We start from the raw sequence: 13476 nt of genomic DNA, 5'->3' as shown, positions 1-13476 counted from the left end.
TAAACTGCCCTATTGTTAAGGCAAAGAGAGTAACAGGAAGCTTCAAGTGGAATAGTTATCTTGAACACCTGAGGAGAAATACACGAAGGCTCTGGAATAAATACAGGGAACTTCAGGATCAAGAAAGCCTAGATTCTTACAAAGAATCACAAAGAAGGTACAAGTCAGAAGTCAAAAAGGCTTCTAGGAAATCTTGGAGACAATTTTGTGACTCCATTGAAAGTCAACATGAAGCGGCAAGGCTTCATAAAATTTTAACCTTGGATAAAAAGGCAAGGCTGGGCTCACTGGAGACTCCTTCTGGTGGATACACATCCACAGGGGGGGGAGACCCTGAGCTTATTGCCTGATGCCCACTTTCCAGGTTCGGTAATCACGAATTGTGAGGTAGAATCGAGCGGATCCTTCAGACCCGATAAAAGTGGCTGGAGGGAAGCCGCAGAGATTGTCACCCCAAGAAGGGTTAAATGGGCATTAGAATCCTTTGCCCCTTATAAAATCCCAGGTGTGGATGGAATCTTCCCGGCGCTTCTTCAGGAGGCGGGAGAGGTCCTTATACCATACCTGGTTAGAATTTTTAGAGCCTGTCTCACTATGGGGTACGTGTACTCCTTGTGTCGTCAGGCGAAGGTGGTATTTATACCTAAACCCGGAAGGTCTTCATATACTAGACCTAAGGATTATAGACCCATTAGTCTAACGTCTTTTCTACTTAAGACTTTGGAAAGACTGGTGGATAGACATATCAGGGAGAAAGTATTAAGAGACTTTCCCCTGCATTCCCACCAACATGCATATCAACCAGGGAAGTCGGTTGAGACGGCACTGCACCAGCTGGTTTTTAAGCTGGAGAGTGCCTTGGATCAACAACAACTTGCCATGGTTGTATTCCTAGATATAGAAGGGGCCTTCAACTATACATCTTTGGGCTCCATAGAACGTAGTCTAGAGAGAAGAGGAGTGAGCAGCATGCTCATAAAATGGATTATGGCCTCACTGCAGGGCCGTCAAGTTCTGTTTACCCTCAACGCTGTAATGTTGAGAGTTAATATAGACAGGGGGTGTCCACAGGGAGGAGTATTATCACCAACATTATGGTGTCTGGTAGTGGATGAACTACTTACCAGGTTAAATGTTGGAGGAATATACGCCCAAGGCTATGCGGACGACATAAGCCTGATGGCGGTAGGAAATTTCCCCAGTACGGTTTCTGAACTCGTACAGGGCTCTCTACGTAGGGTGGAAAGATGGTGCCACGAGACAGACTTGTCGGTTAATCCCGATAAGACGGAGCTTGTGGTATTTACCAAGAGGAGGAGGCTAGACGGACTGTCAGAGCCTTTCCTATTTGGGAAAAAATTAGTTAAGACAACTTCGGTTAAGTACCTAGGGGTAATCCTTGAGGCAAGACTGAGTTGGAAGAAACACATAGATCATAAGGTGGATAAGGCTCGCAAAATTATGTGGGCCTGTCGCAGGGCCGTCGGGAAGACTTGGAGCCTAAGACCTAAGGTGGTCCAGTGGCTCTATATCTCCATTGTACGGCCCACGATCACCTATGCATCTATAGTTTGGTGGCCAGGCTCAGAGAGCAAAACTGTGAGTACCAAGTTAAACAGTGTCCAAAGACTTGCGTGTCTAGGAATAACAGGGGCACTGGATACTACACCATTATGTGCAATGGAGGCCATCCTAGGTTTTCCCCCATTACATTTATATGTTAAAGTAATAGCGGGAATGAGTGCCTATCGCCTTTGGTCACTCGGAGGATGGTCCTTCAAAAACCCGAATAGAGGTCATGCCTATATTCTTACCAGGCTTCACCAGACTTGCCCTATGACAATGATGATCGGGGATCTGATGAAGCCTAGCTTTAATTTGAATTATAAATTTACAGTGGTGATACCCACAAGGGAGGAGTGGGCCGCGGACGCTGGGGCCCGTCTTAAGTCTGGGGGCTGTACGTGGTACACGGACGGCTCGCGGACGGAGACGGGCACAGGCGCCGGGGTCTGGGGGCCTAAGACAGGGCTCTCCTTTCCTATGGGTAAATATGCTACTGTTTTCCAGGCTGAAGTATACGCAATACTAGCCTGTGCTGTAAATATATGGAATATGCCTGGACACAGAAGACATATCACTATTTGTAGTGATAGCCAGGCAGCGCTAAAAGCACTATGTGCAGTTAAAACAACATCAAAACTGGTATGGGAATGCCAAAGGATGTTAGATCAGCTGTGTGAGCTTAGCTCAGTTACCCTATTATGGGTTCCTGGGCACACAGGTATCAGTGGAAATGAAGAAGCTGACAAACTAGCGAAACAGGGCTCAATGGGTTCCTTCATAGGACCAGAGCCCTTCCTGGGAGTGTCACTCCGAAGTGTGAGACTGGCAATATCCCAATGGATAAACCAGTCTCACCTAGATATTTGGAAGAGGTTAACCATAGCAAGACAGGCACGTGAACTTATCAAAGGGCCTAGTCAAAGCTATAAAAAGGTCCTAATGAATTTGAATAGGACCAGAATGAGAATGGTAGTTGGACTGTTAACAGGCCACAATACCTTACAGAGACACCTACACATCATGAAAATCACCCAGGATCCGATGTGTAGAAGATGCGGTAAGGAGGAGGAGACCTCCGCGCATGTGTTATGTCAGTGCGAGGCTTTTGCAAGCACTAGACATCGATTCCTGGGCTCACATTTTGTGAGCCTGGAGGACATCAGGAACGCCAAAATCCGGACACTGGTATCCCTTATAGGAACACTAGGGCTGGACTAGGCAAACCCGTCCAAGGGGCACAAAGGGTCTTCATAGACCTACGTGTGGAGCTCTGCGAAAACAGGGCTCACCCATTTCTTATCTATCTATCTATCTATATCGAAGAATAGTTGTGCCAGCACCGTACCATATGAGGATATAGGCTATCTAGAAGGAGGAGCGAATGAGTTCCTCTAGAACTCGACTGGAGTCACTGAATCACGTATTATCCCATCATTACTGTCCTAAGACATCCGACTCGTTGGCTGAATGGTCAGCGTACTGGCCTTCTGTTCAGAGGGTCCCGGGTTCGATTCCCGGCCGGGTCGGGGAATTTTACCTTCATTGGTTAATTCCATTGGCCTGGGGGTTGGGTGTTTGTGCTGTCCCCAATATCCCTGCAATTCACACACCACACATAACACTATCCTCCACCACAATAACAAGGAGTTACCTACACATGGCAGATGCCGTCCACCCTCGTCGGAGGGTCTGCCTTACAAGGGCTGCACGCGGCTATAAATAGCTACACGAAATTATTATTATATACTGTCCTAAGACACGACTTTTCGTGTGAAATCACAAAAAAAGGAAGCTTAGAGGTCTCCTCAGTAAAAAAAGGGAAAAATCATTTTAGGTACATTGGATGCCGAAATGTTATAATAACGAAATATGCCTACGTCTCTAAATCAATATCAAACAACGTAGAATTTTTTGGTGGTAGTTTGGTACATTGTGGATTCAGTTGAGTACGAATTTCGTTCAGAAAGTTCGCTACAGCATTATATCTGATGTTGATCACATTTTAGAACAGATTATAAAAACCCAACACTGGTTAAATCTAATTTCCACAAAACAATCCAGAATAGAATGGAATTGAAAGTATGGAGCATGTCGCCGTTATGCCTGCAAAAACCGCTATGTGAAAACAGCTTTGGAGAAATGCTGATCCGCAGCACATATCGTCGCTCCTGAGCTAAAACCGCGAATGTGACAATGCTCTTCCTATCCATTGTTCCCCTTAAGACTGGTCACGCCTCCCAGCCACATATTGATATGCAGTCCATCAGAACAAATTTCGTTAAGTTCATTTTGCTACGCTGTTCTGTAAAGGAAAATGAATGTATGTTTGCATGACATATTTACCCGCTCGTAGAGTGTGATGTATTTAAAGTTCATTTTCCTTTACACACTCGCACATGAAAACGAACTCAATGAAAATTGTAATGTACACCAATGTAAGTTATAATAAGAGAATTGTCTCATTCGTGGTTTGGGTATAGGAGCGACGATATGTTATGAAAAGCGAGAATTCCTTGACACTCTTGAACCTTAGATGACAGAAACTTACCAGCCAAATTTCTAAGCTAAACTATTTCACATAGTGCATTTTGGAGGTTCAACGAAGACGTACTATATCGGTATGAAGATACCAATGACATGAGATCTCAGACCTAAGAAAAGTACATATTATATTCCATATTGCAGATTACCTTCCATGAGTCCGTCTCGTTGGATGAACGGTCAGCCTAGTGGCCTTCAGCTCATAGGGCAGTGCGATCGATTCCAGGCTGGACCACCGACTTTAGCCAAGTTTTATTCATTTCTCTAGCTCGGAGACAGGGCGTTTGTGATCGTAATGTCTTCCTCGTGAACAGTCTAGATGTATTCTGAAGACGCAGAGCAAAGCTCTCTGTGAAACGTTAAGAGTTTAACCTCAATTTCTTGGCATGGCATAATCCCAAAAGCCCATATCATGTCTCTAATTTTCGTTGTATTCATTTTACTGTGCTTGAGCGTAAAGGAAAATGAACCTTAAGTACATTATTCTGCAGGAGTGCGTAAATACGTCATACAGACAACATTCTTACTCAACGGGAACGGTAAAGTTCATTTTCCTTTACACGTTAGCATAGGAAAATTAACACAACGAAAATTGTTGTATTGGACTGCATATTCATATGTGGCTGGGATGGGAGACCATGCTTAAGGAAAGTAATGGATAGGAACAACTTTATCAGATACGTGGTGTTAGAACGAGGCCATTGATATCAATATTTCGATATTTTAAACGTTCTACCTTCACGAGTACAGATCTTACTTTTCCACAAATTCCTGAAATGAATTCTGTAGTATGAAAGCGTGGCCTGTTCAGCAGCCCAATCAATGAACTGGTGACTTGTACGCTGGATCAGCACACGATGCCCTTCTGCCAATATATATTCTCTGGTTTTCTTTTTTCCATTTCCGATTGTGGATTATGGATATAATACTCAACACTGACTGCCGTACCCCAAAATATAAATCATACATCACAACAAAACGGAATACCTCAGGAGCTGTCCACAGTCACGCACCGGCATAAACAGTGAAATAACCCTGTCTGTTCCTTTTTTCCATTACTACGTACCAAATCAGTGGAGCAGTCTGATCCTTGCACTGACAAGTGCAGTCATCGTTTTATGATAGCTTACAGTAAGGGAACTGACCTAAAAGTGGAGCTGGCTGCTTCTTGCACCAGACTCTTCAATTTAATATAGTATGCTGATAATCACACCACAATTTTTAGTTGCCTTGTCATTATGTTCAGCTGGACAACGGAGGTCGGTATTAACAAAGGATTGTGTTTTGAGACTTAAATGCTGCTAAATACAAACAATACTATAAATACAGGATAATATGCTTAACTTATATGCGTAATATCATAATATTATGAAATCATGTGTTATTAGGATAGAACTACTACTGAGACTGCATACGTTTTGAATAATAAAATTACTCTAAGAGTGTTCAAAATAATAATTGAAAATTCGTGACTTTTAATAATATGATAGTTACAATTTAGGGTATGGTCGAAATAGTACATGAGTCAAGCGAATTGAGTTTTTCAAGAGATAAAAGGAGCTTAACACTTTCAAACGCTTCTTAGTTATTATGTCATCTCCTTTAGTGCTGTATGGATGTGTAGAAGTCGGAAGTGCAATGCTTTTTTAAGAGTTATATCGTCGGCTTACTTCTAGAACCTCGTATGTTACAATGTTCTTCCTACCCATTATATTCCTTAAGACTGGTCACGCCTCCCAGCCACATATTTATATGCAGTCCACCAGCTCCTTTTTTGTAGTGTCCATTTTCCTATGCTAGTATGTGAAGGAAAATGGACCTTACCACACCGTATTGTAGGGGTGTTATTTTCATGGCGAATTTAAGCACTCCTACAGTTTAAAGTGTGCAAGGTTCATTTTCCTTTCACCCTCCCACAGGAAAATGAACACAACGAAAATTGTTCTGATGGACTGTACATCCATATGTGGCTGGGAGGCGTGACCAGTCTTAAGGAAGAAAATGGAAAGGAAGTGCATTGAGAGATACGAGGTTTTAGAAGTAAACCGTCGGTATGCATCTTACTTGTCTTGCTACATTCACTTTTATTTTCGACTCGAGTTTAATAGCAAGGAAATCTCTTGATATTCACTCATATCTCAATTCATTGTTCTTAATCCACGTTCTGGACGCTGCCAAGATGCTATAAATGCTTGACAGAAGATTTATTTTAAATATCCAGAATATTGCACTTTATCAAACAATCGGTTTCCGATAGCCTACTGTACATCACTCTGATCCTTCCTCTGTAGAATCTTGCTGATCAGGGAGTCGTAAAACAGGTGATACACAACTGGGATGATTTATTTTAACTTGTATATAAGTTGTAAGCAGGGCCCAGCGATGGGACGATTGTCTGAATATAGAGATGTGGGGCAAGAAATGCTCTTCCTTACGAAATTTTCAATATTTATTTGATATTTTCTTAATATACAGCACATAACACTGAATGTGTCAAGTTACATATCGTCGCTGCACGAGCAATACAGCGTACCTCTCAATTCTCTTCCTATCCTTATTTTCTTAAGACTTGTCACACCTCCCAGCCAGTCCATATGCAGTCTATCAGAACAATTTTCATTAAGTTCATTTTACTATGCGCGGATGTACAGGAAAATTCATCTGAAATACATCATACTCTAGCAGCGGGTAAATATATCGTCGCTTCACCGGTAAAAGGTTGTAATCCACAAAGCTCTTCCTATCGATTATTCTCCTTAAGACTGGTCACGCCTCCCAGCCACATATGGATATGCGGCCCATCAGAACAATGTCCGTTGTGTTCGTTTTCCTATGCCGGCGAGTAACCGAAAATGAACCTAACATGCATTATACAATAGGAGTGCGTAAATACGTAATGCAAGCATACATTCGTATAGTACGGTACAGTAAGGTTAATTTTTCTTTACACATGGGCATAGGAAAATAAACACAACGAAATTTGTTCTGATGGACTGCATAACCATATGTGGCTGGGAGGCGTGACCAGTCTTAAGGCGAATAATCGATAGGAAGAGCTTTGTGGATTACAACCTTTTACCGGTGAAGCGACGATATGGTACGGTACAGTAAGGTTAACTTTCTTTTGCAGGCTAGCATAGGAAAATGAACTCAACGAAATTTGTCCTGATGGATTGTATATCAATATGCGGCTATGAAGGGTGACCAGTCTTAAAGGAAATAATGGATAGGAAGAGCATTGTCACATTCGCGTTGTTGGAGTAGGAGCGACGATATGAATAGGCAGTCCATCACAACCATTTTCGTTGTGTTCATTTTACCAGTGGAGCAGTCAGGACTTAACATTTGACTAGAGATGGTACAGAGAAAGGCAACAAAGTTCGTGCCTTGTGATTTGAGTCCTAGAAGTACAACAACTCCGTGTGGCTATTGCTAGCCTGGTGCAGTACTTTGAAGGCAGCCCCTCCGACAAAGGTGGGCGTCACCTGCCATACATGGGTAACTGTGTGTTGTTGTGATGAAGGATACTGATGTGAGTTGCAGCGATGTTGGGGACACACGCAGCCCCAAAACTATGGAATTAACTATTTAAAGTTAATATCTCCGACCCGGCCGGGATTCGAGACCGGGGCCCCCTGAATCGAAGGCTACTATACTGACCATTCAAACATGGAGTGGGACAGTTCTATAACTAACATGACCAGAATGATAGAGAAACCATGGTTGGAATCGCTGCACTCTCTAAGGAAAACAGTCCACCTACAGTATATGCAAAATACAATGGTTATTCGACCGAGTTACCGTGAGGAAGGTTGAATAGTACGATAAGGACATCCCTGTAACTATAATGGGTCTCATCACTGGCATATTTAAAGGGAAGACCGCAGAAGGAAAACTGTTGCAAATATTCGCTTTTAAAATGGGGTTTTAAAAATTCGAATGCGTCACCTGCAAAGACGTTCCAGCAATGAGACAGCGAAGTATATTTTGTCTGTAATACTTGTGTTAACATAATTTTAACGATCATGTGCTTGAAAATTAGCTCCCAGTTCCAGTTCAGAAACCTTCAAACCTTACCAGGTGTATGCATAAGTCTTTTCCCGTTTCACTTAGAGATGGCGCCAGCAAGCAGTAGGCAACGTATGAATTTGGCACATATTTCAGTTTGTTCGTGTGACATTAATCTACCAACACACACAAGTTGATTTCTTTTGAGACCGCCAAACACTAGGGTCTGTGTTGTATCGTTCAGTGATCATGTCGAAATTTGTGCCTGAAAAAGAACATTTGCGGCACGCATTTATTTTCTTATTTAATCAAAAGAAAAATGCTGTGGAAAGTCACCGTTTCTGGTAGAAACATACGCTGAACACGCTCCATCGATTAGAAGATATCGTCGCTCGACCAGTAAAAGGTCTTCCTATCAATTATTCTCCTTAAGACTGGTCACGCCTCCCAGCCACGTATGGATATGCAGTCCATCAGAACAAATTTTGTTGTGTTCATTTTCCTACGCCGATGTGTAAAGGGAAATGAACCTTACAGTACCGTACTGTAGGAATGTACGTTTGCATTACGTATTTACGCACTCCTAGTGTACAATGCATGTAAGGTTCATTTTCGTTTAATCGTCGACATAGGAAAACGAACACAACGGACATTGTTCTGATGGACTGCGTATCCATATGTGGCTGGGAGGCGTGAGCAGTCTTAAGGAGAATAATGGATAGGAAAAGTATTGTGGGACACAACGTTTTACCGGTGAAGCGACGATATGAGATATGGTTTCAACAATTTAAACGTGGTGATTTCAATGTGAAAACAGTGTGCGCTCTGGAAGATTACCCAGGCATTAAATATGTCGAAATAAACAATCAGCAGATGATTACGAGCAACGGGAAAGATCAGTAAACTCTGTAAATGGGTCCCAACGATTTGAATGAACGGCAAATGGAACATCGCAAAGTCACTTGTGAAATGCTGCTTCAACGCCACGAAAGAAAATCATTTCTGTACAGAATTGTGACGGATAACGAAAAATGGTTTTATTTTGAAAACGCGAAGTGGAGAAAATCGTGACTGTCACCTGGCGAAGCCGGTCCTTTAACACCAACGCCAAATCTCTTCGGCAAGAAGACCATGCTTTGTGTCTGGTGGGACCAAAGCGGTATTGTGTATTATGAACACTCGAAGCCCCGCAAAACCGTTAATGCACAACGCTGTTGCCAAAAATGATTAACTTAAATCACTCATTGATCGAAAGACGACCGGAGTAGGCCATAAGACATGGCAAAGTGATTTTGTTATATGACAGTGCGCCGGCTCACACAGCAAAACCAGTGAAAGTCACCTTGAAATCGCTTGGATGGGACATCCTTCCGCACCCTCCGTGCAACCCCGACCTGGCGCCATCTGACTATCACCTCCTCGCATCAACGCTCGTAGAGCTGAAACTTCAGCAATTTCGAGGAAGTTGGAAAATGGCTTGACGAATTGTTTGCTGCAAATGGCAAGCAGTTTTTCTGGCATTGTATTCATAACTTCATTGAAAGATGGGCGAAGTGTGTAGAAGCCAATGGCCAATATTTTAAGTAAACAAACAACGAATTTTCCTTGAAAATTGCGCGTTTTGTTTACCACAAAAACCGACAAAACATTATGCATACACATAGTATTTCAGAATCTTCATGTTTAACTTGATCTTATTTTCAAGTTCTTATCATTCATATGGGGTGGCGAGTACTTAAATTTGTTATCATCCGACAGTAAAATACATAATTAAACAAATGAAGTAATTATTTGCATAGTATAATGATTGACAATCTATTTCGCATACATACGAACGAAATCTCGAAATATGTGAAATACCTATAAACTACTATACTTGGTTATAAGGATGGTGAACACAAAATTCTCTCAAATTTTATGTTAAAGGATATGCAAGAAGAAGAAATTTGTTTGAGTTCTGTTGAAAATTCCCCTTACCTCAATAAATCTCAAATTTTTTAAAAAAAGTTAATGTGTCAGGGATTTAGTTAGAGTTCATGGACGCTGATTCACCTGACGAATATTGGTGTCCGCCTTAGGCATTAGTCTTTCCAGCAAAACTCTTCTTGTTGTTTACAACATACTTCCTATTATCATCAAAGAAAGAGTTAAAATATTTAGCAGTAGTACAAATAAGAAAGCCTTCGTGACTCAGACGGCAGCGCGTCGGCCTCTCACCGCTGGATACCGTGATTCAAATCCCGGTCCCTCTATGCGAGGTTTGTGCTGGACAAAGCGGAGGCGGGACAGGTTTTTCTCCGGGTACTCCGGTTTTCCCCTGTCATATTTCATTCCAGCAACACTCTCCATTCTAATTTCATAGCATACATCAGTCATTCATTAATCACTTTGGGAGTGGCGACCCCGTCGTACTACTAGCCTATATATCGTCGCTTCACCGGTAAAAGGTTGTAATCCACAAAGTTCTTCCTATCGATTATTCTCCTTAAGACTGGTTATGCAGTCCATCAGAGCAAATTTTGTTGTGTTCATTTTCCTATGCCCATGTGTAAAGGAAAATTAACCTTACTGTACCATACTATACGAATGTATGCTTGCATTACGTAATTACGCACTCCTAGTGTATAATGCATGTTAGTTTCATTTTCGGTTACTCGTCGGCATAGGAAAACGAACACAACGGACATTGTTCTGATAGGCTGCATATCCGTACGTGGCTGGGAGGAGTGACCAGTCTTAAGGAGAATAATCGATAGGAAGAGCTTTGTGAATTACAACCTTTTACCGGTGAAGTGATGATATGATTCATTCATTACATCCCTGACCCGGTCAAAGACTAGAAAACAGGTTGTAGGTTTTCATTTTTTTCATTACAAATAAGAAATTACGCAGACCGAATTATGTATTTGGTATTTTGTACGTCGAGTTCCAGAGATCCTATATTTTCAGCAAAATATAATGCAATTAATGACTGAATATGAATCCAGAAATATCTTGGTAATTATCTTGGTTACGTACATATAATTATTTTATTCTCCAATCTTGAAACTGTATGACATCAGTATAATATCATAATAAGGATAATACGTTATTGAACGTGTTAACTTACCAATTAGTACGATCTTGGGGCAACTCCAGAAGCAAGACGCCAACAAGTGAGGAGTACAGGGCAGTACAAGGTCGTAAAGTTCATGATGAGATGTTACAGGAAATTCTGAAATTAATTTGACATACTTTAGACGTTTAATATCTCAGTTATTTCTCGTAGAATGAAATAATGATCCCCCACCACCACTACTTCGCCCCCCCAAAAAAACAGGGCGAGTCATGTACTCAAACAAGCAATGAAAGGTTTTAATATAAATAGAATAACTTCAGAGGAAATAGAAAACGCAGGAGATACAGGCATCATGAGCAGGAGAGGGAGATGTTACAATAGGTTAAAATATTTAATTAATTTGTCATTCAGTGAATACAGAATTATTAGCTTATCCGTTCCAAAAATTATCAGGTTATTACAACAACATTCCATTATGGATTTTCACTTAATCTGGTTCAAAAACTGATTATGAATGGTAATTTTTAAAAACCTTTTTTGCAATTTGCTTTACGTCGCACCGACACAGATAGGTCTTATGGCGACGATGGGGCAGGAAACGCCTAGGAATGGGAAGAAAGCTGCCGTGCCCTTAATTAAAGTACAGCCCCAGCATTTGCCTAGTGTGAAAATGGAAAACTACGAAAAACCATCTTCACGGCTGCCGACAGTGGGATTTGAACCCACTATCTCCCGGATGCGAGCTCACCGCATGGCCAGTTCGCCCGGTGAATGGTAAAATGAGCATAAAGGTAATGCACAAAGACAAGAATAATTATGTTTACCTTTGGGTCGTGGTACTCTTCACACGATCTTGCTATTATCACATCGTCGTTCGTCTAGAAAACCCGTATGTGATAATATTTAAGCTTAGATCTCTGACCAGAAAGGTTCTGTTATCTAAGGTTCAGTATATCGACGGTTTACTTCTAATACCTCGTATCTCTCAATGCACTTCCTATCCATTTTCTTCCTTAAGACTGGTCACGCTCCCAGCCACATATGGATGTACAGTCCATCAGAACATTTTTCGTTGTGTTCATTTTCCTGTGGGAGAGTGAAAGGAAAATGATCCTTACATGCATTAAACTGTAGGAGTGCTTAAATTCGCCATGAAAAGAACATCCCTACAATACGGTGTGGTAAGGTCCATTTTCCTTTACATAACAACATAGGAAAATGAACACTACGAAAAAGTTTCTGATGGATTGCATATAAATACGTGGCTGGGAGGCGTGACCAGTCTTAAGGAATATAATGAGTAGGAAGGACATTGTAACATACGAGGTTTTAGAAGTAAGCCGACGATATCATGAATTGTATCAACGAAATTTCGTTCTAAGTGTCACATGTTCTGCGGGTCAGTATACCTTCCCTCAACCTTGTCACATAGCGGTATTTCGAGGCGCAACGACGATAGACAAAAAAAACCTTATAACTGGGTTGCAAAATCAAAAACGTCATGTGCTGGTCGTAAGGAATACAATTCATACATTTTGAATCAAATCATGCCGAGAATAGTATCATAAATGTCATTTCAAAGACAGAATCTCTATGTGGGGCGTTTCATTTATATGTTGGATGAATATCGATGGCTTTCTTTTAAAACCTTGTATGTTGCAATGCCCTTCTTGACCATTGTAATCCTTAAGACTGGTTAATATGTAATATGTAAAGGAAAATGGACCTTACTATACCATATGGATGATGCTGGATAGTAGTATTTATTGTAATATTTTTTTCCATGGAATTGCTTTTGGTACTCGTGTTGTTGTAGTTGTTGAGTAGTTATGTTTTTAACTTTACTTTATTAGCACTTGTAGGGTGAAGTTTGTAGTAAGTTCAACCTATGGTATTGTAAGCAGTAGTGTTAAGTACTGGAAATACTTAAGTTGTGTGTGAATTTGTATAACTAGTATAATGACGCTGGATTTATAAAGTTCAACAAGTAGTAGGCTATTTCTTGTCATAATTACGTTGCATGGAATTACTTGTTGTACTCTTGTTGTTGTTTAGGGTAATTATGTTTTAACTTCACTTTATTATCACTTATAATGTTCAGCTAGTAGTAAGCTCAAACTATAGTATTGCAAGCCGTAGTGTTAAGCACTGGAAATATTTAAGTTATGTGTGAATTTCTACATTGAGGATGCTGGATTTAGAATGTTAAACTAGTAATATTTCTTGTAATATTTTCTTTCCATTGAATTGCTTGTTGTACTCTTGTTGTTTGTTTGTTGTTGTTGGGTAATTATCTTATTTTT

The 13476-nt window shown here is 41.0% G+C and overlaps 1 long non-coding RNA gene across 2 annotated transcripts in view; it reads right to left on the bottom strand.

Annotated features, from left to right (window-relative positions):
- LOC136863038 (uncharacterized) overlaps nt 1–13476 on the bottom strand; it is a 639732-nt gene that overhangs the window by 316900 nt on the left and 309356 nt on the right. For both annotated transcript variants that reach the window (XR_010859138.2, XR_010859139.2), the window contains exon 2: nt 11225–11329. This is a non-coding gene — a long non-coding RNA (uncharacterized lncRNA). The remainder of the gene's footprint in view (nt 1–11224; nt 11330–13476) is intronic.

The sequence above is a fragment of the Anabrus simplex genome, chromosome 2, assembly GCF_040414725.1.
Source record: "Anabrus simplex isolate iqAnaSimp1 chromosome 2, ASM4041472v1, whole genome shotgun sequence".
NCBI classification, from domain to species: Eukaryota; Metazoa; Arthropoda; class Insecta; order Orthoptera; family Tettigoniidae; genus Anabrus; species Anabrus simplex.
The sequence above is the reverse complement of the archived record's forward strand: the minus strand, read 5'-3'. Positions and strand labels throughout refer to the sequence as shown.